We start from the raw sequence: 5,808 nt of genomic DNA, 5'->3' as shown, positions 1-5,808 counted from the left end.
TTGGAAGTCGGTTATGGAAGAATTCATAAGCGACCCCGAACCTTCCGCCGTCCGCATAGCAACAGCTGAGGGTGCGCGCGCTCTTCATCTTCCTTAGCAACGGGGGGAGATGGGCGCGCGCTGCCTGGCCGCTGACATGGCACATACCCACGTGGGAGATTGGCCAGGAATAAGTGCGAATGCACTTCTTAAGCGAGCCTGAATCGTCACGCTCGCATAGCGCCTCCTCTCCCCCCTCGCCTACTCTCCTAAGGCCCCTTTACTACTCTCCAGCTCGCAACACCCTCTCTCGGCGCGCCAGCCAGGCCACTACACTATATAAAAAAAAAAAACAGCATCCGGCGCCAGGGGCCGTATTCTGCTGGGCATCCGGCGCGCCTCGGATTAGATCCGAGACGCAATCCGGTGCGGTCACGTGAGGAGGCGCTCGGATGGGGTGTCACGCGATTGGCTCGGAGCGTTGACGTCAGCCAGCCTGCGTCACGCGGCTTTATTTTTGCTATATTTTGGCGGTTTTGGTGACGTCACGTAGCCAAAGCCTCCCGCTCGTTCTCCCGCGACCGGCGCGTGAAATCCGGCGCGGTTGACAGCGCATCGGATTCTGAGATGGCTGCGTATATGCCGCCTGTGTTCGCACTTTTATTGCTGGAGGAGGATCCCGTGCCTGAGCGTCGACATGGGGACCCATTTCTGCTGAGCGACCGCGACTTTAAGCGCCGTTTCCGCGTAAGCAAGGACACGGCGCGGATGCTGTGCGACGCACTCGACGAGCGCGTTAGGCCTTGAGGTGCGACGGGACTGTCGACGGAAGCAAAAGTGATGTGCGCCCTGAGATTCTTCGCTACCGGCAGCTTTCAACAGATTGTCGGTATGTCGGTAGCGGTGATACTCTTGGCATGACGCAGCCGTCGGTCAGCCGCAGCATTCACGCCGTTGCCGAGGCGCTGAAATTGGAAGCCCTTATCGGCCATCGAGGTGCAGCGAAGTGTCAACAGATACGAAGGTGCTGTGCGTGCTTTGCCCCTCTTCGCAACTGACAGTGTGCAAAGTGTTTTCTGCCACCATGAAACATTGTCGCACCCCGCCGCCAGTCGCAGCGTTCACACTGTGGTGTCGGCACTGACGGAGCTCGACACAAGGGGGTTTTGGATACCCCGGCGACGTAAGCACGGTGTAAGTACTACTTGTTTCTGGCTACGTTTGTTACGGAAGCAAAAAATGATGTAGCCCCATTGTTTTGCATCGAAGGGAAAAGAAGCGCGATGTCTGAGAAGCAGTCACTGAAATGCTTTTGTTTTGAGCGGAGTCGTGTGGTGGCAGTGATCTCCCATAAATTTCGCAATTGTGAATGATCAAATAGTGTGTAAAAAAACAACTTAGCAGATGCATGCATATGTAAATAATCTTTTAACTCTCCGGCCTATGTTCGCTTAAGTGAAATGATATCGAAAAGGTATGTCAAAAAATGTAGCTAAAATGAACACGTTCACAGGTATCGAATAGGGTGGCGTCTTGAAAGAAAACAAGCTTATAAAGAAGATAAACAGGTGTATCGTGTTGGGCGTCTAAAAGACTTCATAACGAACCGTGTAATATATTCGTAACGTATGTCGCCCTCGCCCCGCCCCCCATCATGTGTCAACTGCTTCGGCGCCTTGTCACTTCGGCTGACATGTTTTGCCGTCCTTGACACATAGTGAAAAAGTGACAAGTTCAGCTTGTCGGCTCGTTTTAAGGGTTTACCGATTTCGAAATGCGGGGTGGGGAGGGGAGGTTGTGTTCCCCAGTTGTACCGCATAGACGGGTGGGAGGGCCCTTTCTATAGTTGTAAGTAACCAATTTTCTTCTCAGGTCGCCTGCATGCTCTGATTCCCCTGCTACGCGAAACAACGAAGATTAAAGAAAAGGCACATACAACACAGCGACATCGTTCGTCGTTGCATGCAGTTGCGGAATGAATCAGTTCTGAGTAACCCAGTTCTTTGTATTCTTGCTCTTGTTTATTACCTTTTCCTTTTTTAAAACTGTGTACTTGTTTAATGCTTTAGTACATACTTGTGTTATGTATTTCTTTCAGGTGTACGACGCCAATATGAAGGCCCTGGCCGTGACTGCCGACTACAGTGCATGTGTGCGACTGGCTGTTCACTGTTGCCCGCCCTCTTTTCGACGTGTAAAGCCTGGCGAGTTCTGGGGTTGATGGTGGCCACCTGCTCGAGTCGTGGCTCAAGACACCCCCTGCTCGTCATCCAGGCCCCAGACACCCGACGAAAAGTACAATGCTCCACATGCTTCGATGTGGTGTGTCGTGAAGTGCGACATTGCAGTTCTCAATAGGTGTTTTTCTTCATAGGCCTCTTCTGGCAGCCAACATTGTCAGAGTGTGTTGTGTGGCTGCCTGTTGGAACGACTGACGACAATAGCTGCAGCAGCAGCAACTGGACGAGGGCACCGATACAGACGACGCGTCTGAGGAGGTGCCTGCCCCCGACATGTTGATTCTTGCTCCTGAAGGACAGGCAGGTGCAGAGCAGGGCAACCAACTCATTTTCAGACAGCTTGGTGGCACTGAGCATGTCATTTTTAACTTTCGTTTGTGATTGTGTGTGGTGTACGGTGTTTGTTTTGACGGGGAGAAAGTTCTTTTTTTGTTGTTTCAAGCAGCATATACTATGCCCTGACGCGGCATCGTTTCATGTAGAGAAGCTTCTTGTCGTTTTGTGTTTGACATGGTTGTGTGAGGATAACAGAGAAAGTTGCTTTGCTTTTGACCACTATGTCTTGACACGGTGTTGCTTGATCTGGGATAGCCAGTGACTACTGTGTTTATGGGTCGTGGGGCCTTGTTGTGAGAATAGAGACCGGGCAAGATTCTCTTCAGAAAATTCTGTTTATTACACTGTAACCGTCACTCTGCTGTGAATCAAAGAATGATGATGCATGTACCACAAACAAAAAAAATCAGTATACTGCCGACTCTTCTGGACACATTTAGTTCAGTCCTGTCAAGAGTTATATTATGACATAGTGCAACCATTGCATGGTGACTTTGTTTGGCAATCCCTGACAGATCAGTTTACTTAAGAGAACATGATACGCAAGTATGCATCTCCAGTGTTGATACAAAAAAATAAACATGCTTAAAATGTTGGAGGCTGTCTCTTAACGCAGAGTTCACTGTCATGGTTTACTCTGACATTCTCATGATAAGTGGAAAAATGGTTACAAAAGTTTCATTTACCCCATAGTCGCCTGTATTCTAGCACTCAGTGCTTTGATGACTGCTTGCTTAGGTTTGTGAAGAGTGATATTGCGATTTTTTTATCATGTAGGACACCTGCTTGTAAAAAATAATTATGATATGCCAACAGCAGCATCTACAAAGGTGTATTGAATTTTTCCTCAATAAATCAGAGTGTGACAAGTTATGTTGAACTGTTTCCTTTTCCCCTCCATGCAGCAGCACCGTCCAAGAGTAACCAACACTTGGAAAAAAATAATCGTGACAAAATCAACTATAGCATTTCTGTAGTGATCGTACAAAGCGTTATTTAAAGTGCACAGAGATCAATGCTATCTTCATTGCAAAAATAAAGAAGGGCACATTGATGTGTGATGCAATGCCAAAACTACTTTCTCTACTCCAGCTTGTCGAAGTGCTCATAGTGGGCACCTATTGTTGAGGCCCACAGTACTGCTTGTTCGTGCAGGGCCTTCCACGTCCAGCAGCTCTCCAGATGCAGTGTGTCTGAAAATGTGTTCATTATGAGCTTAACGGCCAAACAACAACAAAGGGTTGAAAATTTGGTCTCTATCTTAGTTAACGAAGCGTATTGCGATATGCTTTACCTATTTAACCCCCAAGGATAGAGGCATTAAATAGGGAAGTGGAATTACAAAATATGCTAACGTAAGGATACAATGCAGGTGCTCACTTACAAAAATTACACCTCATTGCACAGTTGTACCTATGCTTGTAGAAAGAAGAGGTTATCGCGGATGAAAACAATACCTGCGGGAAGGCGGTTTGATTCTCGGGATGTTTTAAGAAAAAAAAACTGAGCAAACTACTTCAAGTTGCATGATTAAACACAAAATTTTATGGGCGTGGTCAATGTGACGTGATACATGCTGAGGCTGTTAGAGCAGTTCGTCACGCAGAATAGCATGTTAATATAGCTCATGAAACAAAGCTAGGCGGGTAACGTATACTCGGGACGCTAAAGATTGGAGGTCAGTACTATTTTTCATTGACGTTGCACTTGCAGCCCTGCTTTCATTAAAAAAATTAAAACGAGTTTGCCTAGATATTGCCGCGAACCATGCATGGGTTTGTTTATTCTTTGTTTTTACCACCCGGCCACGCCTGGCCCTGTTATCTGTGTCCGCGAAGCGCGTCTTCCATTCTTTATTTTTATGCCGCACGGGCTATCTCATTCCGATAAGCAGACTGTTTCGCCCTAACGGCACTAGCCCAGAATAATCTTCTCTGATCTACAATGTTCTGTATTTCAATGGACGGTTCGAGAAACACTTGCGCCGAAAGATAAAAGCGTGCAGGGCAGACGCCGCGGCATTCGATTCGACGACACTCGCCTGCATAAGTCACTCTGTTGACCGCTGCTTCGCCGCCTCTGTATTCTTTTGAGCTGTTACGGTAGCACAAGTTCCGCTATAATAAACGTGTTTTTCCTTCAAGACAACTGCGTCATCCTTGGGTTCGTGAAAATATAAGTACGCAATCTGATCGTGCGCAAAACGCGCACACATGCGTTTTGAAAAACGGGTTTATTTCACTGCACAAGCGAGAGTGGCCGAACAATGGCATGGCGTTAGAAAATCGATCAAAATATCGTACTCACGTCACAGTCCTCTTATATATAACTGCCGGGCAACAGCGTACCGTTTACGTCGCTTTTCGTCCCAAGAGAACGCCCATGTGGGACGAAATCTTTGTGCAGCAACTGTACTGAGCGTTCAAATATGCCTCCTTCAAAAACAGCTGTGCCGCGCGCAGCGCTCCCTGGCGCCTCATAACGGAACAAAGTAAAAACATAAATGCCTGTAAACCTGTTAAACTAGCATTAGCAGCCGGCAGTGCCCGTGAAAACACACAAACAGGAAAGGATTTGTTATATTTAAACAATTTTATTAATTCTAGCAGCATTTCAAAGTTATGAGATTGTCCCCGAAGGATGTGTTGACACGCACTTCCGGACATGACGTACTACCCGCGATCTCCGAGGCATGCTCCGAGGCATGCTCCGAGGGCGGAGCTTTGGCGATTTTACGTCATTTTGACGTCACGAGCATCCGAGGCGCATCGGATCAGCAGAATACGGGCCCAGGTTTCGATCTGCGGACTTTGCGGCCGCAGCGCGACGCTCTACCGACTAAGCCACGGACGCGACGTTCATATCAGTGTTAGTAACGCGCCTTATATCTTTAACACATTCAAACTACGTCGTCAGCGGCATGCGTTGGCGACTCAGCGGCGTTATAGCGGCTTGATAACTGCGTGGTGTACACGTGATACTACAAACCCGCTAGTTCTGCATTCTCTCACGTGACTGCGCCTCCTCTCCCTTCACTCCGGTCGGCGCTTCGCAGCTGCGGTGCGCTGCGGTGCGGTGCGTTCCTCCTCTCGAACATACACGTTAATTCACCAAGATTTCCGCAGAGGGACAAGCGAGGCGTGTTAAGCCGAACGTGATCACGAGGGGGTGTTAATGTAACTAACGGGCAAAATGCCACCAAACTTCAACAAACTCCCCCTCATAGCATCACCCCGTGCTTCGCACTTCCTCA

At 48.3% G+C, this 5,808-nt stretch overlaps 1 long non-coding RNA gene across 1 annotated transcript; it reads left to right on the top strand.

The window, feature by feature from the left end:
- The first annotated feature begins 801 nt into the window (after positions 1 to 801).
- LOC144180708 (uncharacterized) lies at positions 802 to 3,426 on the top strand. Its single transcript, XR_013324520.1, has 2 exons — positions 802 to 1,173; positions 2,078 to 3,426. It is a non-coding gene; the product is annotated as an uncharacterized LOC144180708 (long non-coding RNA).
- Positions 3,427 to 5,808: the final 2,382 nt, after the last annotated feature.

This window comes from Haemaphysalis longicornis, unplaced genomic scaffold (genome assembly GCF_048455015.1).
Source record: "Haemaphysalis longicornis isolate Haplotype H1 unplaced genomic scaffold, Haemaphysalis longicornis Haplotype H1 scaffold_4, whole genome shotgun sequence".
NCBI lineage: Eukaryota > Metazoa > Arthropoda > Arachnida > Ixodida > Ixodidae > Haemaphysalis > Haemaphysalis longicornis.
The sequence above is the reverse complement of the archived record's forward strand: the minus strand, read 5'-3'. Positions and strand labels throughout refer to the sequence as shown.